We start from the raw sequence: 25,796 nt of genomic DNA, 5'->3' as shown, positions 1-25,796 counted from the left end.
AAGGGGGGGGGGGGTTAAAAAGTAAGGGACTGAATTTAGAATGTTTTCACCCGTAAAGTACTGATAGGTACCACCGTCTTCCTGTCACTTAATGTTGAGCCTATAATTTTTCGTTTCAATAGCTGGTTTAGCGATTCCCCATACTTTGTGCTGAAAGTTATTTGTTAACCTCCAAATTTTAGCGTCATATTTTGACCTTGGCGGAATACTCTATACTTTATTTGAGACTGTATACTCTTATTTTCAAGAAAAGGATCAACCCTCATTTTCATGGGCAATGAAAAATGATACGGCCCTCTCAAGGAAGACTGAAAACCTATGTGTTGACGGAACAGCTGGAACAGCCTCTTTAGGTTGCTGGCACCGACTCTCGTTGAGATGCATGCATGCCTTAATTAGTGTTATCGCCTTGAGGGTACCTGAAGTGCGTGGCAGTCTATAAGAACTTTGGCGATTCCTTGCGTAGCTGCGCCACTTCCTTTTTAACTTATTTTCTTCTTTCATCGTTTGGGCCCTTTATGCGACACCACATCTCAGGGTAACCAACACAGTGCTACGCACTTTAATAACATTATGTTTGTCTTTCTTAAGTTTTTATTTCCGTTCAAAATATGACAAGCTGTTTTTTACGCAGTATGAAACGGACAACTTTCGACCACTTGCATTTTCTCCCTGCTCAGTGCTCACATACGTAGCGAATATTTGCTCCAAGTTTATAAGCGCTTTGAAATATCCTACAGTTGTAAATAAACAGAATACGTGAAACAGTTTATATAAATTACGTTTACTTTCTTTCTTCGCTATTATTTCGGTCTTTGACCGCCTTACGTTTCCCCCATTGTAGGATAGCAAATAAAAATGTTCTATTCCGGTTGACCTCCCTGCCTTTCCAATCTCATTTCTCTCTCTCTGTCTCTGAGAGTACATCGGCCTTGCAGCGTACATATTATAATTCAGCTCAGAGTTACATGCACTGAACTTAGCTTCGGAAAAACACTGTTTTGAATAAGAAGTGCGTAACGCTTGCGTGCCTATCTTTTAAAAATATAATTTTCAGCACGGCAGTGAAGGTTCTTTCATGCGCAGTACAATGGCGTGACGCTTTCCTATATCAGCTGCTCCCGTTTCTGCATAATTTGAGTGCTGCTAGCCCGTTGAGTTAATGACAAACTGTGAAACATCAGACCCCAACTCGCCACCCAACTGCAAAGGTGCTGCGGTACAGCCTAATAAGTGATGTGCCTACACTGTAAATGAAGTCGATCAACATATATGGAGCATTTCTCCTTCTCTCCACCTTTCGTGCATAGTGTCACACTGCTTTGTTTCCAAGCGTTCATAACTACAACTGAGGTGTTTAATTGAATTGAAATGTAACTATGGGCGCTATAACGTAAAACTATTCCAAACTTTTCTATTCCAATTCTGCTATCAGCCCTCCACGATGGGTCAAAAACTTTTTTCGTTTTTCGACCACTCCCACTTCACCTGTCTGTCACGCGACGTCACGAAAACCGCGATACCTCCCCATCTGATATGATGTGTGCACACTTACTATCCATTATTTGACAGAAAAAAGAAAAAACAGTTATTTTTGATTCGACGCCTTTTCGCCATTAGCCTCCGGCTATTGGTCAAAAGTTTTCGGGCTGCACCCACTTCACCTGCCTGCCACGCGACGTCACAAAATCGCGAAAGCTCACCACGTCAAAGTGACGTGTACGCATTAGAGATGCGTTAATATGCCGAACAAAACTGAATTTTCTTCTGAATAGCCGCAGGCTGCCCCGTTCCGAAAGGAATAAAAGATGGCTGCCGCCGATCGCTCAGGCGCTGGCTACTCGCACCTGCCGGAGAGCATGGGTGTATTTGCGCATAATAAAACTTCTTGCGTGGCTGTGTAACGTTTTCGAGCACTTTCGGCACGTTTACCACCTCATTCTACCAACTCTTCTTTGCTGAATGTCCCTTTTAGCGTCATTCTTAAGCTTCCGTTGCATGCCGCCGCGATTTTCGACCAGCCACCGCAAGCTAACTAAGGGAAGCCGACAAATCGCAGACGCCGGCACCACCCTCTTTATCTGGTTATCGATTTTCAGTCCGCTGGCTCTGCCCCATTGAATCCCTCTCCACTTGAGCGTTCTCCTCGCCTCTGGTCAGCCAATTAGATACGACAAGCCGCTCAGTGTAGGCAATGTTATTCGTTGTTCATGCAAACAAAAGTGACCTCCTATGAACGAGGAGCGCGTTTTATTGGTGTGTTCATACAACCCTGCGGGTGACCGCCCGGTGCTTGCGTCGGTGGTTAAGCAAATTTGACGTCAGGAGATTGGAATAGAAATATATTGGAATAGTTTTACGTTATAGGGCCCTATTACTAGCTTATCAGCAACTGTATATAATTCATGCCATGCACTCGAAGCCGTGTGGGTCAAAATATCCAATATTTCAGCATATAAAGTTTAAAGGGACTTCTTTATAGCGCTTTCTTCCGTCTCCTATCATTGTAACCCACTATTCGCATAGCCTGTTTAAACGCATTTTTATAAGCGCGATAAGAACAACATAGTGCAACATTAGGGTGCCGCGACAGAAGGTACCAGCATGCGCCACGACTCGCTTTCATATGCCACAGCGCGATATAGCGCCATCCAATTGGCATATACGCAGACTTCCATAAAAATGAGGAAAATAAGTAAGCTGCGCCAAAATCTACGCTCGCATGCACGTATTTGTCGTGTTGCACCAACGCAGCTGTGTTATAAGCATCCCCGCGAGAGTGTATACCTTGCTCCTTTTCACGAGCCCCAATGCACCTAAGCGCATGCGTTAAAGCGAGGGCAGATGCATAAGTCAGCATAGCAGCAGCAGCAGCAGCAGCAGCAGCTGTGTTCGGCGTTAGACAGCGCGGCAGGAAACGTACACGTCCCAGTGCATTCCTCGTGCCGGATGCTGCGGCGGCAGTGGGTCCGCGCTTGTACGGGTACGCGTCATCATTCTGCGCGTCCTACATGCGCGGGCACTGTCGACGGGCACCGTGTTGTCGTGTCTCGCTTCATTTCACTTTTTCCTCTCGTCACGTGCCGCATCGAAAAAAACGAATGGATGACGATTGCGGTCACTATCCGGACCATATTCGACCAACACGCCATTGTCCGTCATGTGATTGATGGGGGCTGCTGGACTCCTGACACATGGGAAAGCAGAGTACATGTTTCATAGATAGGAACCCCGCTTCTTCCACGTCCGAATTGAAAATGCAGCTAAAGAAGAAGTGAACTGCGTTCATCCTACAGTTATTGTCACCCTGCGTTGTTATGTAGAGCAATGCGGCAATATTTCCTGCGCTCGTATCGCTGCAATTGCAAGTAGTAAAAACAGAACAGGACAGTACGGACTGCAAGAAAATGCCAGGACCCGATGTGCTTGCAGCGGTGACGTGGAGATGGGCGATTTCTGTTTTGTTCGTGAGCAGTACTCCTGACGTAAGCGGCTCGAGTTACACACTTTAAACAGTTAAACTAAAGCTCATGTATACGGAGCCGCTAAAGTACGTGTATTTTGCACGCCTGCTATACTGATAGACACGTAAGCGCGTTGTACCGAGGAAATTACGCCGTAAGCGTTTCCAGTAGGTTCTGTTGGAAACCCCAAAGAAAGCCTCAGTATCACAAAAGGTTCCAACTATAAGAGATATGGCAGCGTATATATATATATATATATATATATATATATATATATATATATATATAGAGAGAGAGAGAGAGAGAGAGAGGGCAGATTTCTTATGAGAAATGCCGAATGGTCAGCCTGAACGAGTGTGCTCTGCACAGGTGATCTGGGATAAAAATAGTGATGTGACATTATTACCATGATCGGAAGAAGGGATAATTACATACAACTACATAAAACAGGCGTTATAATGAAAGCCGGGAACGGAGTTCATTGCAGTGTAGAGCCTTCGTGCGCCACTCTTGCACAGTATGGTCAACGGAATTCAACCGACGTACAGTTCCTAGACTTCTAGGAGGTGGTGTTGACTGGACGCTTGGTGGGTGGCTCATAAGCGATCTGGGCCACGCGTTCTTATTCGCTGCGCGTTGAAGATTTCAGTCCACGTACACATGAGCTGTTCGTCCCCTCCAAAATTCCTCCACGTCGATCAATAAGTTATCCTGTGTATGGCAGCTTTGCAGCACGAAACCCTTACTGACTTCCACCCAACGCTTTAGCGCTATCACGTTGCTCATGCTCGTTACTGGACCGGGTGGCCTGCTTCCAATGGCCGTGCCTGGCTTCGTAATTCCACTCAGTACAGCATATTCATCAACCGTGATTGCGACCTCAGCGGCCGGTAATTGTTTCGATATCACCCCGTGAAATAACATGCAGGCTGTGAGGGGTTAGCTTCGTGGTTCGAAGTGCACGCGAGGCGCTGATTTACGTCGTTCATTAAATGGCGCGTCGTGAAAAGTAGGGCGAGGCTATTACCAACGATACTAATACGTATGAACCTTTGCGAACTGGCCGCTAGCGAGCGCACTTATTGCCGCATCGAATGTTCCTGCGCACCTTTGATGAAAATTAGCATGACATGCACAACCTAACGACAACAAGCGTGTTTGTTAATGTCACATTCGCGAATTGCGAACTGGCGTAAGACGTGCATGATAGCAATGGTAAGGCGTTGGCGATCTTGCGTAACGTGATTTTGTGTAAGCCGATAATTTACAGTCATATATGCGAATAAGAAACTGCGTTGTTGCACGCGTTAGCACATATGTGGAACGAGCACAACTTAACGAGGACGAGAGAGGGCACAGAATTTCTCGTTTTTCTCCGTTTGTTTTCTCCCAGTTTTCGTTTTCATTCATAACTTACAAACATGCGAATAGGGCTTTGCGATAACTATTCTGTATAGGCTATAGTAAAGTCTGTCATATGGTGGCGCCTTGTACGTTGTATGCTCCTGCTCCATCAGCCCCTGCTTTTAGATATATTATTGACTTCAGCTAACCGAGAATGCCCACCAATATCTGGTTTAGAAGTACGGCACGGAGTTGTGATGTACAATTCCGTTATCATATAGCGTACGTAGTGTTCGCAGTATGTCTTAGATATTGCGGCCGATCACCAAATTCAACAGATTTGTCCAAAATTGGCGCTCATCATACGTGCTCAAGTAAAACTCTTGCTTGGGCTAGTTGGTTGATGCTTGAAGTAGTAAAGGCAAGGCGCAGAAGACCAGGACTCGAGAAGAAGAACACAAACGACAGGACCGGCGCCTCCTGTCGCCGGTCCTGTCGTTTGTGTTCACCTTCTCGAGTCCTGGTCTTCTGCGCCTTGCCTTTATTACTTCATACGTGCTGTTTGGTATGATCGTCGTATCTTTTTTTTTTTGCGAGAAGCCGCGATGAAATTTGCGAGAAAGAATTTTTGCCAGCGCAACTGAAAATTGGAATTACACTCTGTAAATACGGGGCCCAGAATTTGGCTGTTTTCGTGCAGTTTCAGAAGATAGTCTTAGTAGAGCATGTAAACGGCTGCAAAATTGTGCCAGGTAAGATTCTGTATTAAGAAATCAAATCAGTTTATTTTCATCTCAAGGATGAGGGCAGGCTCGGGATAAAAGTGACATGAGTCCCTTGAGGGGAACCCGAGCCTCCCTGATACATGGAATGCATTGAGGACAGACGAACAAAATTCGTTCATAGCAAGAAGGGGTTAATATTTTACAAGTCGTAATACACCTAGATTCATCATGAACTGAAAATATAGATACACAGATTCCTTTACGGTTAAATTATACAGTACAATACATGAAGACAAATTCCAATATACACTGAAAGTTTAGTTAGTGATAAGTAATATTGCGTTGATTTCATGATAAAAGGGCTTCCCTTATAACACGTATGCCACATTCTTCAATTATTATCTTTTTTTAAATTAATTTGTTTAATAAAACAGGAACAGTGAAGCGAAGCATTTGTCGGCCAAAGTGTGTTCTGCACAATGGAATGATCCACTGTTGTTGGTGACGAGTAGGGTATGGGATAGCGTATGGTTCATCTTGAAGAATATCCAAAAAAGTTCGATTGCTGTTGTGCAGGGATCGTTTACATCTTATTGCTAGGTAATATTCGTAAAGCTGATGAATTGGGATAATGTTAAACCGCTTAAATAATTCTCCCGTGTGTGCATAATAGTCAACATTAGCAATGTGCCTAATCGCTTTGTTCTGTAGTTTGTATAGTCTATTAATGTTCTTTGCTGTTGTACTTCCCCACACCAAAAAACAATAACTGACATGCGATAAAAACAAGCTGTTATAAAGTGTTATCTTAACGGAAACTGGAAGCAAGGAACGCAGTCGTGCAAGTATACCTATACATTTGGAAATATTTGTTATTAGCTTATTAATTTGTGGTTCCCATGACATTATGCAATTAAATAACACTCCTAAAGTTTTAACCGTCTCTACAATTTCAATCGTCGCACTACCTAAGCGTAAGACATCGCGTGGAGAAGTAAGCTGCATCCGCGAGGGAAAAATAACAGCTTTTGTTTTTGATGCATTAATGACTAATGAATTTTGCTCACTCCATGCATATAGGTTCTCTAATGTAGTGTTGATAAGTGTAGTCAATGCACCCATATCGTTGCCAGTGAAGAAAATGCTAGTGTCATGGACATAGATTATATATTTAGTTTTATCACTAATTTTTACAATGTCGTTGATGTATAAGTTAAAAAGCAGCGGCCCTAAAATGCTACCTTGTGGTACCCCAGTGATTATCGGCTGAAGAGAACAGCAGTAATTGTTAATTTTTACACATTGCGATCGGCACTTAAGGTATGATTTCAAGAGTAAAAGTGGGATGCCACGAATACCATACATTTCTGGTTTTTCAATTAAAGTGTAATGACAGAGGCGATCAAAGGCCGTGGAAAAATCTATGAAGATTACAATGCAGCGTTTCTTATCTTCAAGAGATTTTACAATTATTTCTTTTTGGGCTAGTAAAGCAGTTTCAGTCGACCTGCCCTTCATGAAACCGTATTGTGATTTTGTTAGTATGTGAAATTTGGTGCAGAAGTTTATAACTCTTTTAAAAATAATTTTTTCAAAGCCTTTTGAAGATATCGGTAATATAGAAATGGGTCGATAGTTCGCAAGGTCGTTTTTGTCTCCTTTTTTATGTAGCACAGTGACAACAGACGTTTGCATTTGTTTTGGAAAACAATCAAAGAAAGAGAGATAGAACCTTATGCTTCAAAGTTTGCTCATGTAAGTGATAGAAAATATGAAATAAGAAATGAACCGATTTTGCTGGTTTATTAACATTAGCCGCAACATTTTCATACAGTCTAGGTAGGAAAATGGTCTGCGTGATGTACGCCTGCGTAAGAGAAAACTGAAAAAAGAAAAGCTTTCCGGATGTGGAAACAGCGAGAAAACTGAAATGCTTGATGGCGTAATCCTGCAGCCTGGAGTTGGGAGGCGTCATGCGTGTGCCTCCGGTAATGTCTACAGAAGTAGGCTGTCATTTGGAGACTTCACGCTTAGTCCACATACGATTAGAAAAATATCTCAGTTTTCGCATTTCGATAGCTTTTCCGAGGAATAAAAGCTTTGAACTTTATTTAAGTTTGTTTGTAGCACAAGAGAAAACGAGCATAGGATTTCAGCAGTACATTGGGAGGTCCCAAAGTATAACTATCCGGTGAACCTCCTGTTTCGCAATACATAAAAGATAATGATATAAGCAGCAGCAGGATGCTTCCACCACGATATTACACACTACAGAATGATATATACATACAAAATTACAATATGAGATAATAAAATTAGAATAAAAGAAGATTTTCTTTTTGTCATAAGTTACCAGAGGCATGTTTGTTGTAATGTTGTTGGTCGATTTGTTCGAGAAGCTACGCCATATTGCTAACAGCAAGATCAGACATAAAGACCATTGACAGAGCTCTTGTCTTCTCGCGTGCGCTGATCTACGTTTGCGTGAAAAAGCCTGTAGAAGTCTACAAGTGTCCGTTGTTAGGCAATACCATCGCTGGTAACCGTAGCGCCACCACACATCGTTGTTCTTTATCTTGTTGGGAGCACTTCGGCCAGGGAAGCTTTATGAGAGATAATGTATACTGAATATTATATGAGCAGTGAAAAATGACCATCAACAAAATATTTTTCATTGCGCATGCCTATTGTGACTGATGTTTGGACGCGAAAGAGCGAAAGTAGAGTGTATCTTTACGTAGCCTTTTACTTACTTTTCCTTCTATTTCCTTAGCATATCTCTTGCGATATTTAAAAGGGTTTATGCGAAGCGGTGCTAAAATGTATTTGTTTCAAAAGCAGTATACGACCACCCTTTACGACGGTTGTCGTATGAGGTGAATCAGGTATAAAATGTGTAAAATTAAAGGGTATGCTGTTGCTTCATTAGCAGTAAGCCTTTGGACAGTCGACTCTAATGTAACCCGCCCTCCGATATGACAGTTTAATCATCGTAATCGTAATCAATAGCAATAACAAAAGATGACAAGAACGGCAACGGAGTGCCCGTTTACCGCTCAATTTGTATGACATGTTATGTAACATAATATATAACATTTCGTGCAACATTTAGCAACCGTGTTCCATAAGTACTGCTACTCAAGAAAAAGCTTTTCTAATCAACATCTCCGCGATGACCTTACTTCCTTGCCCAAATGTAACTTGCGGTCGTTAAAAATTCGCCACGGACATCTTTGCAGGGCCGTGCGGTGCGGCAAGATAATTGTGTAATTACTTCGCTCTCAGTATTGTTGTTATGTCTGCGTATCTACGTTCGTGCATCGCAGCGTTATTTTCGGCGCCTCGTCTCGCCGGGAAAGAACGCAGGGAATGCCAATCGCGGGCTATGAAGTCGTCACGTCGTGACCGCTCATGGTCATGGTGACTGTTCGGGAGGAAGCTTATTGTATGGAGATCTCTGGCGGGGTCGCAATCAGCGGCGCGCGAATATGTGCACGGGCTTTTATTGCCGGGCATGCAACTACGGCGCACAATGGACGTGGCATCGAGCCACTATTGGCAGTGGAATCTGCTGGCGCGATAATGATCAGGCAGCGTGAAATGAGCATCCGTGCCTATAGTTGGTGGTATGTCATCCCGCGAAAAGAAAAAAAAAAGAAAGAAGCAACGGAAAAAAAAAGAAGAGCAAGGAAAACAGCTACGGCAATTACACTGGAACCTTTCGATGAGATCCACGTGTAATTACATGAAGTATAGACATATACAGTCGGCTTCTGGCTATTTTCTTGCCCCACAAGCCGTTGCGGCGGATTTTCTGGTTATTCTGGCGAACAATTCTGGCTAATAATTTTAACGAATTTCCAATGATGGGCAATCGTAAGGGATCTTAATCGGTTGCGCAGTCAAAGGTCGAGCTAATGCATTATCTCGCTAGACCATTGCTGCCGATATTTTGGGTGCTCGTCGCAGAAGAGTATATTTCTTGCGGAATGTACAATTTTCCTATCTCACGCACGCACGCACGCACGCACGTACGTACATGCGCGGGGTATTTTGCAAACGTTCTTTCAGATGTCATCGAAAGGAACAAGAAACGTGAATGAGAGCAGCAACAAAATGTGATGCGCGATTAAAAAGGTGCGTACGTAGAGGCACCGGAACATCGCATAAACAGACCAGCATCCCTTCCGAAAGACGTGCTGCCCGAGGGACGCCTCCGAAAGCCAGTGCGCTTATAGTGACGTCAAACCTTTGACCACCAGCGTTGCAGCATCGGCTGCTTTGCGTGCGTACTTCCGCGCAGCCGCGGTAACCCGACCGCGCCACGCGTTCTCGCGGCACCCAGTGCTCCTCGTCTCAACGTGGTGGCCTTTGCACCGCGTTAGCCCCGACGTACCGCGAAATAAGCAAGCAAAGCGAACAAGCAGCAGAGCGCATCTGCGGTGGTAGCCAGAAGCCGTGCACGCTGCTGCTGCTGCTGCATTCACGAGCCTCGCTGGCTGCTGCATCGGTGAGGACGACGACGAAGACAGCTACGACGAGAGGGCCCGGCAGAGTGGAGAGGCGAAAAAAAAAAAAACTCGTTTGGGACCGTAATGACTAGGAAGTGTCAAGCTCCCTTCGGAAGCCGGCGCACGCACCGAAGCGTGGCGGCCGCTGGCGTCCCGCTTACCAATCGGGCGAGGGACGCGGCACTGCACTGCCTCTGCCCTGCTCCGTGGAGTGCATGTATGCAACTGGTGAAGGGGGCAACGACGGAGACGACACAGACGACAGTCTGAGAGAGATGTGCATCGCCTTTTGCCTCGTGGCACATTGAGAGCGACGATCTAGCTGCTTTTCTCTGTGTTCTTTGGGGAGCCTTCGATGATTTGCGTTTGTTCTTGAACACCATGGTTTAAAGTCGGCACACCGTGTTGCTAGCTCTGCGCTTTGTCCTGGTCAGAATGAGCCCCATTGTCTGCGAGCAGCAGCCTGGTCCTGGCAGTTGCTCCTGATTGAGCACTCCTGTCATCTGTCCCAAACAGGAATAGCAGGGCAATTTCGAGAACTCCTTGCAAGCTGCTGCAGCTTGTGTATTCGCTCGCACAGTCCCGAATACCCGTGCTTATGCTTGAGGCTGTGCACTAAACGCCGGCGCTTCGATGGCCCAGCCGTTCAAGTGCTGCGAAAGCTTCGAGCAAGATGGGAGAGAAACGCCCTGGCAGGGTGGCATCATAGAACATCGCCGAGTGGCAGCGGGAGAAATATGAGGCCAACGTTTAGCTTGCGGCTTGTCTGGCCATGCTGGGCCGGCACACTTTGTGGAAGTACTATATAACGCTGAAAACTTTGGTGCTAGATGCTTCTTGACAGAACGCTTGTTTCTGTGCTCTCTGCATTTTTGGTGAACTCTTTGCCTTTCGGGGTGCCTTACCTCCCCGTCTTGCGACCATGGACGCGGAGCATGCCACAGGCCCTCCTGGCCAGAAGTCATCACGGCTGTCAACCGCAAGGAAGCGAGTTGGCTCCCCCAGCGACACCGAGGACACCGAGCTGTACTCTATGTCGGAAGACGACTCATCCGACGACGGCTTCATACCCGTCCGGAGTAAGAGGGCGAAGAGAAAGATCGCCAACACAGCGCCGTCACCTCCTGCGAGCACTACGACTATGAAGTCAAGGCCTGCGCGCTGGCCACACGTCATCATCTTTATGCCGGAAGAACCGTCAAGCAACCTACGGTTGCTGAACAGGCAAGCCCTATCCATTTTTCTGGAACGTGCGGTGCCGGATCAAATTAAAGACATCAGAATAAACCCACGCAAGAATATACTCGCCATAGACGTGTACAACGCGAGTGCGCTTGGAACACTTCAAGAAATCACGGAGCTTGGCGGAATCAAAATGCGCCCCTTCATCCCGATCGACGACACATCGATAGCCGGTGTAATTTACGACATTGACATTGCCATTCCCAATGAAGATTTACCTAGCCTCATCAAGCCGGCAAACGAGGGCACGATCATTACGCAAGTGCGCCGTCTTGGGAATACGCGCTGCGTAAAAGTAATCTTCAAGGGGGATTGCATACCCTCCCACGTTAAAGTCGGACATTTTCGACATCCAGTTCGACCATTCATCCAGAAGCCGCTTCAATGCCATCAGTGCTTCAGGCTAGGACACGTAAAGGGCGTGTGTCCGAACTCGCTTCTGTGTCCCCGTTGCGCTGAACCTCATGCAGAAGTGACCTGCGGTGCCACAGTTCTGAAGTGCGCCAACTGTAGCGGCCCTCACGCAGCCTCGTCGAAAGACTGCCCCCGCATCAAGAGGGAGCGCGCGGTTCTGAAGCAAATGGCCAGAGACAATTCGGCCCACAGGGAGGCAGCCGAAGTAGTCCGGCGTCGGCGTCGACGTCGGCATCGTCGTAAGTCTTCAAAGAAGGCGCATGAGCGAAGCGATAGTACCCGCTCCACTACGGTACCACTTAGTCGCGACGCGATAGGGCCCACCACTCCCACGAGGGCATCAGATAAGACTCTTTCTTTAGAGGAATGGCCTACGCTACCGAGCCGCTCCCTTGCTAAGGAACCTCAGAAGGTCACGGCGCCACCGGAGCCTTCTCCGGCCATTGATGATTCACCTAAAACAGATCAAGTCATCTCGGTGCTACGTTCCCTCATGGAGGCCATCCGAACGATTTTAGTTGAGATGGGGACACCGTCTGCTAGAAGCGCACTTAAAGTGCTGGACGCCTTAAGCCCAGTGCTTGAATCCCTCAACTAGAAAGATGGCTACCCATACCCCATCCTTCCGAAAAGAAGTCAAGGCAGCGTCCGTCATGCAGTGGAACGCCAGAGGGCTAAAATCACGAATTTCAGATTTCCGTCAGTATGTGTACACCAATGTGTTTCCACTCATCGTCATTTGTGAGCCCAACTTGTCGAAACCAATCAGACTGTCAGGGTACGAATGTTTCATGTCATCAACAAATAGTGCATGCAGCAAAATCATCATTTTTGTTCGTCGGGAACTCACCTATGTTTTGCAACCGATTGCGCCCCACGACGACAATCAGTATATATGCGTCACAGTTAAAAAGAACAAACTCTTGTTTACTCTCATAGGCGTGTATATATCGCCTTCCAACAATTTCGACACTAAAAGATTAGCGGATATCTTGAGTGTTTGCCCCGCTCCATGGGTCATCATAGGAGATTTCAATGCACACCATCCAGCATGGGGAAGTACAAAGACAAATGCAAGAGGACGAAGATTATCAAGCATCGCCTACAACTATGGCCTTACTCTCTTGAACGATGGTAGCCCCACCTTTCTTCGAGGCGTGACATACGGCAGCTGCCTCGACCTTGCTTTTGTCTCCAACTCTCTCGCAAGATATGTGAAGTGGTTTCCAGATATTGAGACCCATGGGAGTGATCACATTCCCACCTATCTGAACATCAAAGGCTTGATGTCTAGATCTGGCCCACGGAATACCATTCGGACGATTCAATGGGCCAACTTCAAATCTGATATGGAAGATGCCTGCAGCGAGGGCCTGCCCTCTGGGTTAGAACAAACAATTAAAAATACGATGCGGAACGCCACTCGCATACTGACGATCTCTCACACGCGAAACGACTTCGACATAGAATTAGAGCGACTTCGCGCACTTCGTCGCCGGGCGGAACGTCGATATCGGCGTACAAGATCAATCCATGACCTTAGGGCAGCCAGGAGGATACAAAAGAAGATTCAGCGTCGAATGAATAGATTAGCGTCGGAACGTTAGGCAACGTTTTGCCAAACACTCGACCCCCGCAAGCCGCTGTCTCACATTTGGAAAACGGTGCAAGGTCTGCGTTGCCTTCCGGAACAGCGTTTTCCATTCAAGGCACTCGCGCTTTTCCAAGGGCGGCAAGACATCGATGTCGCAGAAGACTTTTGTGTGCGAATGGCAGACCAAGCGACACGCCCAGATCCTCCAGCCCGAGATGATGTCCCCCATTCCCGAGATTGCCGCATGGACCTTCCTTTTACAATGGAGGAGCTCGAGGCGGCACTAGCTCTCTGCAGGCGCTCATCATCTCCGGGTCCAGATGGTATATCATACCGAGCCTTGTGCTATCTCGGAGAATCCGCACGGACAGCACTATTGAGTCTCTACAACACCTCATGGCAGGAGGGAAATGTTCCTGACGAATGGAAAGTGAGCCGCCTGGTGCCAATATTGAAGCAGGGCAAATCCCCACTAGAGCTCAGCTCTTACCGCCCGATAGCGTTGGCCAGCTGTGTAGGAAAGATAATGGAACGGATGATCCTTGGCCGCCTGGAATGGTACCTTGAACACTACAAGATTTATCCGAGTCCCATGGCTGGTTTCCGACGTGACCGCTCTTCCATCGACAATGTAGTTGATCTCGTTTCATATGTCCAGCACGAAAGGTCCCGTAAACGTTTATCTGCAGCTTTATTCTTAGATGTGAAAGGGGCATACGATAACGTATTGCATGAGGCTATTCTCGACGCTCTTGTGACAGTTGGCCTAGGTGGCCGAGTATTTTTATGGATTGCAAGTTACCTATCTGCAAGATCATTCTATGTATTAACTGACGATGGCCCAACTACGCGACGCTATACCAGCAAGGGCGTTCCTCAAGGCGGTGCTCTCAGCCCGACGCTATTCAACCTCGCTCTTATTGGGCTTGCTGAACACTTGCCAACTACCACCAAAATTTCAGTATACGCAGACGACATCTGTCTCTGGACTTCGGCAGTCACACGTCCTCAGATACGTGCACGGCTTCAGAGAGCGGCTACTTTGACAGCGAGCTACTTGTGTGAACAAGGTCTCAGCATATCGCCAGAAAAATGCGCCCTAGTGGCGTTTACTCGCAAACCAATGACGCCTTATGTCATCTCAATCAACGGGCGGACCATTTCCTATGTCAGAACCTACAGATTTCTAGGCGTAATTATCGACCGAGACCTCTGTTGGAGCCCGCACGTGGCTTACATGAAACGACGCCTAACAGCAACCTCCCAGTTGTTTAAATACCTGACAGGAAAGACGTGGGGGATGTCAGTAGACGCAATGCTGAGACTCTACAGAGCTCTCTTTCTCGGTTTTTTAAGATACAGTCTACCTGTACTGAACAACACCTGCAAGACAAATATTCGTGTTCTGCAAGCAGCGCAAGCTCAAGCACTCAGAGTTTGTCTTGGTTTGCCGAGATGCACGTCAACTGAGGCAACTATTGCGATTGCTCGGGACCATCCAATGCAGACTCACATCACGGTGGAAACCCTGAGAACGCATATCAGACATTTGGCACGGGCCCCCTATCACCACCTTGCAACACTACCTTCAGACAGGCACCAAGCATCATTCTCAAAAACTATTGTCAAGTACAACGACAAACTTCCCTCGGGCTTCACCGCTGCATCTAAACCATCGATGCCCCCTTGGTGCCTTGTCAGCCCCACAGTCCATCTCAACGTGCCAGGAATCGGGAAAAAGTCTGAGCTGTCGTCGCCTGTGCTGAAACAACTGTCTCTGCTTCTTCTGCACGAGAGGTACGCAGACAGTGCACATATTTATACTGACGGTTCCACAAACATCCAGTGTTCGTCCGGTGCTGCAGTCGTCCCAGAAAGAGGTATTACCATCAGCTTTAGGACTGACCACCCAACGACTTCTACATCTGCGGAACTAGCTGCTCTTCGAGCTGCACTTTGTTTTGTCAATCGGGAACCACCTCGACAATGGTCAATTTTCAGCGACTCAAAGGCAGCCCTACAATCTGTACTATCAGCTCTGCGTCGCGGGCCATCTGAACAGCTCGTATTCGATATTAGATGCCTACTTCATACATCACATGAGAAAGGACATCACGTGACGTTTCAGTGGCTGCCAAGTCACTGCGGCGTCATCGGAAATGAAGACGCCGATAAAGCCGCTCGGACAGCTCTTGAAGACACACAGGAAGAGGCCATACCACTTTCACGTTCCGACGCAGCCAGCAGACTTCAAGTGCTTGCACAGGAGATCACGCTCTCTCTATGGTGCACACCAAGCAGCCAGACCAACCGCAGCGATCATCAACACGACCTGCCCTCCTTGATGCATCTCTGTATGCCAACCGGACTCCGCCGAAGTGAGGCCACCCTGCTTTATCGCTTATGGCTAGGGGTGGCCTTCACGAAATCTTACTCGTTTCGCATTGGAATGGCCGACAACGCTCTCTGCAATGCCTGTCTTTGCGAGGAGACGCTGGAACACATTCTGTGCGACTGTCCTGAATATAATGTTCAGAGACAGTCCATGGCGTCCGTTCTAGCGCACCTTGACAGTAGACCATTGTCAGTTGCAACCATTTTCACATATCGCCGACTGAAGACATCGCAGCTGAAGGCGACGAAGGGACTACTTCGGTTTATGAAGGATACGGGCTTGGACAAGCGACTGTGACAGTGATGTCACGTACCACACAAGAGTGACAGACTGTAACCAACGATGTGTGTGCCGTGTTATGTGCCCTCTATCTCTTCTCCCCATCTTTCATCCCCCCCATCCCCCTCCCATGTGTAGGGTAGCAAACCGGTTAGGCAAAACTGGTTAACCTCCCTGCCTTCCTTCTCCACTTTTTCCTTCCTTCCTTCCTTGGTGCTAGATGTCTCACTTCTGTGTCGTCATGATTAAGTGAAAAATATGCTAATAGCAACTAACTGGTCATCTGAACGGGATCACATTCACAGTGTCATGAGAGGCGGAATCTTTCCGCTTTAATATCTTTTTGAATATAGAGAATGTGGGTGTTAATTCGTCTGACGTAATCCTTGCTTTTTGGCTTGAGGTGCACGGTGTGTACCGTCGCCACCTCCTGAGCTCTCATCGCGGGCAGAACAGCAAGGTCTGCCTAACCGAAACACAAATAATAACAAGGTTTTCTAATGAAATTACGTGGTACTGTTTCTGACCTGAGATAGCTCACCAGTAAAGGTATACATGTTAAAAATTGAGTGATGCCAGTAATGTACTGCGGGGCTCCTCTTTATTCTTCATTGTCTAACTTTCGCGAAAAAGAAAGGAACGATGTCAGAATTTTTAAGCACTATGTCATCTGTCCACTTTTTCAGTTTGTCTGCAGACGAGAAACGGTGATGTGGTGCAGAGAAAAAAATTATGATGCCTTGCTGACAATTCACATTGAAATACCCATAGTTGGGAAGCCGTCTGATGTAGCGTCGTTTGTTGGCTGATATTTTAGCTAGTGACGGGACACGAAGATGCCGAAATACATATGCCCGTATTATTATGCTAATGGTGGTCTCAGTAAATGCTAGAGATTTGTGCGCCACGCTGAGTAGCTCCTCCTGTTCGACTTCGCGTACCGGATAACTCTGTAAGCGGCATTTGCTGCTGTGCGAGTTTATTCTGTCGTGGATAACGTCTTCAGGTTCGAAATATATATGGATAGTCAGATAACGCAGGAGATTACCATTTGTCACATATGTCAGTGTGCACGATTTCATGCATCTTATTTAGGCGGATTTATGCAAACCACTATTAAAAAAAATCTGCTCTCACTGTTACTGTGTCGCTCTTTCTCTCCTGTATGTGTGCGAAAATCATTAATAAATCATGTTGTTTGACATGCAGCGGAGGGTTCCAGATTAATTTTGACCACTTCTGGTTCTTTACGGTGCACCTAAATCTAAGTAAACAGGCTCCTTTGCATATCATCCCTGTCGATCGGCATGCGGCTGCCGTGACTAGGGTCGGTGGGTAGGGGGTTACGCTGTAAGTGTCAGACTAGGGTACTGCATATTTCTGCCGCCTCTGATTGGCTGGAGCAGCACGAGCGAGAAGGAGGCTGGCTGGCGACGCCTGCCTTCATCATCACTTCATCAGCAACCGAAATGAACAGCCTGCTAGGTTGACGCTTACCGAATAGCCCCATCCCCTCCCCAAGCACTAATGTGACCTCGTGAGTTTGTGTGCCGGTTCGCATGCGCGTGTATGAGCGCGTGTGTATAGTGAATCTTGTAATAGAGGGAACTTATTCGAAATCTTGAAAGAAAGGAATGCTCTTAAAACAGCTGACCAGATGACGCGCCTCAATTAAAAATGAAAAGGGAGATGACGGTCATACCGCCTATTAATTTTCAACAGGTTTTAGGCAAGGTATTAGAGTCGAACAACACCAGACTGAGTTCCAAAGGCTGCTGTAGAAGAGACGCCTCTTTTCGAATTGTCACTGTAATGCCGGCCGGAAGAGTGATATGAGACATGAGTACACGGTATAAACTATGATCACGACCTCGTTATGTTCTACGAAAGCGGCAGGTAGCATTCGAGACACATCACGTAGAAGAAGAAGGGAAAAAAATCCTTTCACGCCTCCTACTGCAGCTGACTTCCCGGTAAGAGATTCTGGATGTCTGAATGCAAACAGCTGTGCAGGAACGAGACTGCGGATCATTCTCCACACCTTGGCAGCGTGACGGGTGCTCTGAATGACGTGGTCTTTCCATATGTTATGTCGAGCTCATTTGGTCGTCGACAGTTCCACTCATGCCCAGGAATTCCCAGCTTTTCTGCCAAGGAATTTCGGAACGGCTAATGAAAACACTAAGTGTATAAGTTAGAGATCGCGCATTTCTCCCGACAAAGCGCATGTGTGCCATCTGTTTTTGTCAAGAACAAAAATAAAGGGAATGATGCTAAGAAGCATCAACTGAAATTATAAACAATTTCTGTTCGCTTATTGGCCACGCATGATGGGCAAAATACACAACGTCGGCATACTTTTAGAGACCTACCTCATCATGCAAGCTCTATTTTTAAGAAAGTAGGGCCAACCACTCAGTAAAAAGGCAACCACCGCGTTATTTCAGACAGAATGCACAAACAAGTGCGTTTCGCGGTCAGGTGACGGCGTCAATCTATACGTGATCCATTGTGCATCCTGTAGTATATGACAGCCCACGAACTTACGTCACGATCACGGAGGTCACGCTTCAATTTCCATATCTCGCGTAGGGTTCGCAGCTTTACAGCTTCGAAATGGAAATTATGTTTACCGAATGCATCGCCTAATTGCTCACCGCGGTATTTATCATCAACTATATCATGACGTATGGTTAACGTAGGCCTGGGTTTTCTCTGAAACATATCTGACTGCCCGCCAATTACCTGTACGCTAGTGCAAATACTAAAAGCAATCGGGGACTCACGTGTAATGTCGGCAATACTCTCTCAACGGTGCCGTCCGTCCGCAGCCTCCGGAAGAACCCGGGGATCGGACCTTTTCCCGTCGCCGGTCAGCCGAGTTCAGCACGCAATCCAATGATGCAGCAGCAACAGCGAGACCCGCACAATCGACTTTCAGCTGTTCGCACAACTAGACCGTCCCGAGTACCTACACGCGCTCACAACACACACACACACACAAGCTGCGAGATGATGCCGATGCGAGCACGCCGTCACTTCTGCTGCTGCTGCCGGGTGAGCGAGCAAAGCGCTGGATGGGTAAGGACCAACTTCCGTACAGCGCTCGCGCCGCGCGTCGGGTATTCCTTTCTTTTCTTTTTTTTTCTATTTCCTTGCTTTCGTTTTGTTTGTTCTCCGCTGCCTGGCTACGTCGTCTGGAGTTTTGCAACTTCGACGGCGGCGGCCGGCGCGCTCACGATGGGGTACGACGTGCGGACGGCCGAGACCGGAGGAGAGTCAGTGGCCTTCGCTTCGCCGCCGCCGAAAAAGAAAAACGAGAACGTAAAACAGAAACAGCGACGGACACGCGGCGTGGCGAACGGACGAGCAGCCCCCAGTGATGCGGAGGAATGCCTGTCCCTCTTGCGGCGTTGCGGCGAAACTCGTTCTGGAGCGAGTACTTCTGCTGCCTGTTGGTTGGCTTTGCCTCTATTCACTTCCTTCGCGGTCTGCCAGCGCCGTCTCTCTCTCTCTCTCTCTCTCTCTCTCTCTCTCTCTCTCTCCACCGCTTCGATTCGCTGGGAGGGTATAATTGATGCGCGAGGATTGGAGGTGCGACGCTTGGCACTGTGAATTTTTTGAATGAGTATTTTTCACGAGCCCCTATATATATATGCTTTCAGCCACCTTTAGCCACAGTTTAAAAATATGCCGATGCACTCTAAGACGACGCGACCAAATGGATGTTGTACTTTGTCACGCTATTTTTTGTATTTTGCCTAATTAGATGATAAGTGAACATTAATTCACCAACTTCTGAAACAACGAAGTTAGGGGAAAAATTCCGGGTAGAGAGTTGTTGAGCGCTTTCGAAACGTCCGATTCGACAGTTTTTAACTTTCTATCTATTAAGTAGTAGCGTTTTTCAGCTTACTACTGATTCCCACGAAATAAAAAAAAAAATACCACGTGGCATACCCGCTTGAGCGCTGTGATTGCAGCGCTCCCAAACGGTCCGCGTACAGACGAACACAGCATCTAGCAGGGCGTGCTGCCGCTTAAATAGCGACAAGGCAGAGACGAAGAAGTTGGCTACGCGATTTACGCCAGCGATGTGCTTCCATCGCGGCGGTTCATGACAGCGACAAGCAGACGCAGCGGCAGCACAACCGGCTAAGTGGTATGTTAGTTTGTGCGCGGAACGCTTGGGTGCGCGGAACGCGGAACATGCAGCCGGGGAGGAACGACGAGAGACGCTCTGCGCGGGCCAAGGCACTGGCTCGACAGCTGGAAGAGGACCCCGAGGTTCTCTACGCAGACGCCTCGCTTCCCAAGCACGGAACCAGAGCAACGGCGGTCGTCACCAACATCGATAAACTGGTCACAGGCGCGTCGATACGGACGACGAATACAGCCGAAGCAGAAGAAGCGGCCGTGGCCCTCGCACTCGCACAACCGGGAGTGAGGACCGTGGTAACAGACTCCCAGACCGCCTACGCAAGCTACCGCAAGGGTAACATCTCTCCCGCGGCACTAGCGATCCTCACCAAACGCAAATCACCGGGACGGGCCGTTGAGGTCGTGTGGGTCCCGGCTCACTTGCAAGTGGAAGGCAACGCACTCGCCGACCACTATGCCCGAGAACTGTCAATCCGGGCCGAGGACGAGCCAGAGCTACCGCACTCCGCGACAAATTACAAAGACATCGCCCAAATGTACAGAGGCGGCAGATGTAGGCTTCCCCATCCGCATCCACAACTCAGCCGAAGGAAGCAACCGATCGTGCGACGCGCGCAAGCGGGGTCGCTAGCGCTTCCCATGCTCTTGCACAAGATGTTCCCAGCAGAACATGACACTTCATGCCCCTTTTGCAGACGATCGGAAGGTACTCTAGCACACATCCTTGCATAGTGCACTAAGCTCAAGAACCCCCCACCATCCTTAGCCCCCACCCTCCCCAGCCCCAACCCCGCCGAGCGATGGGCGACCTTGTCCAGCCCCGACCTACCGACCCAGCTCGCGCTGGCGGCTAGGGGCCAGGAACTGCTGGACGCATATGGGACCTGAGAAGAAGTTTCCAACCCATCTGGTGCCAGCGCGCACCAACCTTTACTAAGGGCTCAGTAAAAGTTGATTCTCTCTCTCTCTCTCTCTCGCAAGCGGGCATGTCACGTGGTGTTTTTTGTATTTCGCGGGCATCCGCAGTAATCTGAAAAACACCAGTACTTAATAGATAGAGAGTTAGAAAATGTCTAATCGGATGTTTTGAAAAGCGCTCTACCTTAGTCTTGACTAATTATCTAACTAAACAAAATACAAAAAATACCATGACATCCTACATACAAAAACGAGCAACATGCATTTGGTCCCGTCGTCGTAGAGTGCATCGGCATATCTTTAAACTCTGGCTAAAGGTAACTAAAACACACACACACACACACATTATATATATATATATATTTATATATATATATATATATAAACGAGAAGGAAGAGGGTTAACCAAAGGGCCCGATTTTTTTTTATTCATATCATAAGAAGCCGACAAACACTGACACCAAGGACAACATAGGGGAAATTACTTGTGCTTAATATATGAAATAAAGAAACGATAAATTAATGAAAATGAAAGTGGATGAAAAGACAACTTACCGCAGGTGGGGACCGAACCCACAACCTTCGCATTTCGCGTGCGATGCTCTACCAATTGAGCTACTACGGCGCCATTTCTCCATTCACTTTCTTGGGTATTTATGTTTCCTAGTAGAACCCTGGGAGTGTTAGCCAGCGCCACAACTCACAGACCAGTCGGCTTCAAGCAAAAAGATCACGTTCTCGTGACGCCTGGGGCAGAAAGGACGCTCCACGTCCGCCGCCAAGGTCTGTGAGTTGTGGCGCAACGCTCCCAGGGTTCTACTAGGAAACATAAATACCCAAGAAAGTGGATGGGGAAATGGCGCCGTAGTAGCTCAATTGGTAGAGCATCGCACGCGAAAGGCGAAGGTTGTGGGTTCGGTCCCCACATGCGGCAAGTTGTTTTTTCATCCACTTTCATTTCCATTAATTTATCGTTTCTTTATTTCATAAATGAAGCACAAGTAATTTCCCCTATTTTGTCCTTGGTGTCAGTGTTTGTTGCCTTTTTATGATAAGTACCCGAGACAACAGAACACGCCTGGTGCATTTGCCAGCGGCATGCTGTGTAAGGACAATCACTGGCACAATATTTATTTAACAATCAGCCTTTATTTCAAAAGGTTCTATTGGTGCCTTGACCGAATTATTGTCTGCGTGATGCTGTAAAGGCTCTCATCAAATTCTTGCACGAAAGCTGCCTAAATTTGAGACTTTGAAGAGTCTTCTCTGTTCAAACTCCCTTACCACCATCTTCACTCTCATAATCAAGACCTCTCTCACCCGTCTCTCTGTCTTTTTACTCCCATCTTTCCTGCCCTAATAAACGTATCTCTCTCTCAGCTGCCATAGTTAATACTCATGTTATTCTAGCCAATAGTTTCCTAGAAATCATCACTTTTAATTACAGCTAGCAATTACAAAGTGATTCAGTGGTGCGTGTAGTTAAGTTAACTACTCTTACAATATTTCGCTGCAGGTATACGTACATTAACTCTTTAAAGCAAGTTTCGGGGTACCTGAGGCAGTAACATCTTACAGCGCATCTTTCAGTAACACCTTGCTTTTACTCAGGCTAAAAGGATGCGAAATGTACATCGCCCTAGAGCCACAGTCGATATTTTTACACAAGGCAGTCATATCTGTCTGTATTTTTAACACGAGAAAACAAAACTAAAGCCTAGCAATAGAATCGTGAGTCGGATATGTTCGCTTGCCTATATGTAATTTCTTTTTGCAATGCGCTCTTGCTATTGAAATGGGTGACAAAAAAAAAACTAAGTCTACTGCTGAACTGACCTCCTGGTGAATACTACCCGACGCGATGGCTTAGCGGTTATGGTGGGTTACACTGCTAATCACGAAGTCGCTGGATCAAATCACGGCCGTGGCCGCCCCATTTCGATGGGGCGAAATGCAAATACGCCTGTGTCCCATGCATTGGGGGCACGTTAAAGATCCCCTAGTGGTCAGAATTATTCCGGAGTCACCCACTGCGGCATGCGGCGTACCTGACAATCAAATTGTGGTTTTGGCACATAAAACCCAGGAATTCAATTCAATTCCTGGTCCATACTGGTTTATATGCGAAATAAATTCTGGTTAACAGAGTTCATCGAGACGCCCTTTTGCACGCTTGGAGCATGCCTTGTGAGGCGGAGACCTCCCGTACAAGCTGTATGTGTTGTTTACTATGGAGTGAACCGTATATTGCCTGTAACAATAAGCGTAAGTTAAACGTACAACATTACCAATAAGGAACTCCGGTGCCAACATTTACGTTAAATGACTGTCAAGGGTTATAAAAGCATTCCGGAGAAAAACTGTGCAGGACAGCTTCATGCAAAAAGTATCTGAGAGCGCATGTAGGCTCCATTGTTGTGATGAATTCCTCTGCTTGATAACTGCTAGTGGTCGGACTGCCTGCGAGGAGTTTGTTGAAACAAATTGCACGGTATATGTTTGCGTTAGCCAACCATAGTGGCGTGCATGGCGGAGGTTGGAGTCGAGATGATTTAAGTGTTTCGGTCAGAGCCAATTATAAATTTGAGCATTAAGTCTTGTGGTAGCTTTCAAAACCTTCGAATAAAAACTGGATCCGTGTTCAGAAAAGGATCTTACGCTAGATTTGTCTTAAGAGGAAATTCCTGCCAATTTTCATGCTGGGCACGTTATTGCAAAGGTGCTCAGCCCATGTCAAAGACCACTTACGTAAGAAGAGCTTTGTTAATTCGACCCCTCAATTGGTGGACTCATCCGTATTTGTCATCCATATCCGTATCATGTGGTTAACCTCCCTGTCTTTCCTTTGCCTTTCTCTCACTGTCTTGTTGCACTTTTCTGTAGGCAACACTTTCAAAACATTTACGATTAGTTTAACGGCCATAGGAGGCGTGATCACTTGCAGTAAGTCGGTATACCGTAAAACACACCCGTGGCCTCGTGCGTCTGTGATGTACGTACAAAGCCACAAGGACGCCACTGCGGTTCTTGCGATGCACCAGCTTTTGTGACCATTTGTGAGAAAGTGATTGATGGACGCTACTCACTGTGTGTGTGTTCTTGCGAAGCGTAAGCTTCTCTTTTTCTCACCTTCCGGCCCCCTTTGCCTTTTCCCCAGGGCAGGGTAGCCAACCGGACTCAGCCTGGTTAACCTCCCTGCCTTTTCCTTGTGATTTCTCCCTGTCTCTTTCTCATGCTAAGACGCCGTTTGTGGTACTTGTTTAGATATCGCACTTCCGTGAACATCATTCAAAGGTTCCATTGTGTTCTGGCCATTTGAGTTATAATATTGCAGAGTGAAGCATGTTCTTTTGTTTTTTTGTGCACTCTTGCGTAGCACTGCTATGTGCAGCCGATGGAGCTGGAAAATATGCTCTTGGATGGACCTTGCTATTCTCGTATTCTCTTTTCATATTACCTTATCTTGAGAACAAGGTCTAGCTTGAGATAGTTCATTAGAAACGTCTGGAACGCTGTTAGAACACGTGAAAGTTCGGTGAAGCTTCTAGGAAAGAGTACTCGCCCACGAAATTCACATTTAAAAAGCATGAAAAGTTGTTGAAACATCTTTCGATACACGATTTAGAAGATAGTTATACTATAACACCTTCTTGTGACAGCCCTGGCAAATATTTCTAATTTTCACTTGGCAATACTGGCGTCTTATTGTCACAGCTGGTTTGCGAGTGTGCGGATTGTTGAACACTGCTCGTCTCTTTTTTTTAGACGTACGTAGAAATCATGATGTTCTCTTTATGAATTTGTACAAAATAAGATAAATAATATCGTCATTCAGTATTACCTCATTCTAGATACGTATGCGTAGTTTCACCTTTCATTAGACGAGAGATCTGCTTTAGGTGAGCTTGCTCGAATAAAATTCCGTCGAGGAGGTAATATGAAAGAATGCATTATGACACCAATTACAGAAAAGCGTGCTCCATTATTCCTGCTGCACTGAGGCACTTGTGAGGTTTATCAGACTGCGTTTGGCCAGTGGGGCTGGGGGTACTGGTTCTTTACTGTAACAAACCAGAACTAATTTTATGCTCTTTTCGGTGCCCCTCATCGGAGGCTGCAGGAAATAACTTGTTATTGCAGATGAAGCACGTACTTCAGTCGTTGTTTGATAGGCAGGCGAAAACTTCTCTCTGACCATGACAATGACTGCCAAGGTCAGCTGAAAAATTGCTAATTGTGCTTAACGTATTTTTGATGACTTTGGCGAAGTATTGTTCTTGAGATACCTAAGTAGTTTTATAAGATGTGATTGCCGTTGTCCTGCCTTAAATTTATTAGAACAATGAAAAAAAAAAGCTTTCGGTTTGCGATATTACCGGCATGAGTCATGGATAACTACTTGTCACGTGGTGTATGACTGTATGACGTGCCTCGAAATTGCTAGCATGCGCATTGAATTTGTGACACCAAGGTCACTTTGTGATGTTTCTGCATAGACTTCTTTTTGGCCTTGCCTCATAAGTTGGCGCTTTACGATGCCACTCAATAACTTGACAGGTGTTACGACAACACCCCAAATAAGAGAACAAACTTTTATTCCGTGTTTCTTGATGCGACTTCAATGAAAACCGTACGGTATGCAAAAAAAAAAAAAACAGTTTATGAGTTTCGAAGTATTCCTTTCCAGAGCCACAGAACGACATTTGCTCTTGCACCTTACACTGACCTAGCAGCGACGGAGAACAAGTG

General features: G+C 46.7%; 1 protein-coding gene across 1 annotated transcript in view; it reads right to left on the bottom strand.

The window, feature by feature from the left end:
- bbg (PDZ domain-containing protein big bang) overlaps positions 1 to 19,457 on the bottom strand; it is a 345,047-nt gene extending 325,590 nt beyond the window's left edge. Inside the window, exon 1 of the mRNA XM_050189250.3 lies at positions 18,755 to 19,457. The gene's annotated coding sequence lies outside the window, so the exon portion shown is untranslated. The remainder of the gene's footprint in view (positions 1 to 18,754) is intronic.
- Positions 19,458 to 25,796: the final 6,339 nt, after the last annotated feature.

Source organism: Dermacentor andersoni, chromosome 2 (genome assembly GCF_023375885.2).
Source record: "Dermacentor andersoni chromosome 2, qqDerAnde1_hic_scaffold, whole genome shotgun sequence".
In the NCBI taxonomy this organism is placed as follows: Eukaryota; Metazoa; Arthropoda; class Arachnida; order Ixodida; family Ixodidae; genus Dermacentor; species Dermacentor andersoni.
The sequence above is the reverse complement of the archived record's forward strand: the minus strand, read 5'-3'. Positions and strand labels throughout refer to the sequence as shown.